Here is a 1,143-nt window from a genome sequence, read left to right as displayed (position 1 = left end):
AGGCTTTGGGGGACAGCTAGACACAAACCATCACATATATAAATCATTTCAAGTTTGAGAAAGCTTTACTGATGCTAATACAAACAATCTTGCATTTAGGTACTGTTAGGCACTGAGCATGACTTTAACTAAAAACAATCTTTAAAAAAATGGTATTGATCTTTAACAGTAAGAAATCAATTACACTATGGTATGAAATTATGAAGGAGAAATATTCCATACCTAGAATTTGAGAAAGTAAGCATTCATGTGCTTGGAATTCAAGAAGTCAACATTCTTTATCGCAATTGATATAATAGATCCTCAAAGACTTAACTAGGACAATATGCACCAGGAAAAAAAAAATAACAAAATATTTCACTTCTAATTTTCTTTAGAATTTATATATTTTTAAAACAAATTTGTAGTAATTTTAATTGTAAATCATTAACTGATTTGTAACTATGGGGGTAATAAAAATGTAATAGTTAAACATACCAACTTTGAAATAATTTCTTGAAATATTTAGTCCTGCAATTCTTGATACAGTGTTGATTAGTTTTAAAATAACTTTCTTTTATTTTAAAATGTGAAAAATGCTGATTTAGCTAAGTAATTGTTGGCTTATAAGACATAATACATGTGGAACATCTAGCAACCTAGTAAGTTTTTGAAATAATACACTCTACCTTATTTACATTTATTTATTATTATGATAATTACTTTTATTAGTTTAGTATTGTGGTACCTGATGCTAAAAATCATAGACCGCTGTACAAATTGTATACTACTTTGCTTATATACTTTATTTTTCTGTGATTTATCTGTATTCTACAAACTTGTATGATTTCCATAACTTTATATTACTGATTGTTCTTTTTATTTTTTGATACACTGCTTTTATTTGATATGGTTCCATACAAGGTTCCTAAGTTTAGGAAAGGGTCTACATGGTCTCACTACATAGACAGAACTCATAGTGATTCTCCTGTTTTCAGCCTCCCAAGTGCTGGGATTACAGGCACAAGCCACTACTCCCAGTCTCAATTACCATCTCAGTGTGTCCAGGGGACAGGGCCATCATGGCATGCCAGGGATCAAGCACCAGCTGCTGTGCTCAGCTTGCAGGTGCTTTAGTTTGCTGAGCTATCTGGCCCGCTCTCT

Source organism: Octodon degus, unplaced genomic scaffold, assembly GCF_000260255.1.
Source record: "Octodon degus isolate 3935 unplaced genomic scaffold, OctDeg1.0 scaffold00006, whole genome shotgun sequence".
NCBI lineage: Eukaryota > Metazoa > Chordata > Mammalia > Rodentia > Octodontidae > Octodon > Octodon degus.
Note: the sequence above shows the minus strand (reverse complement) of the source record.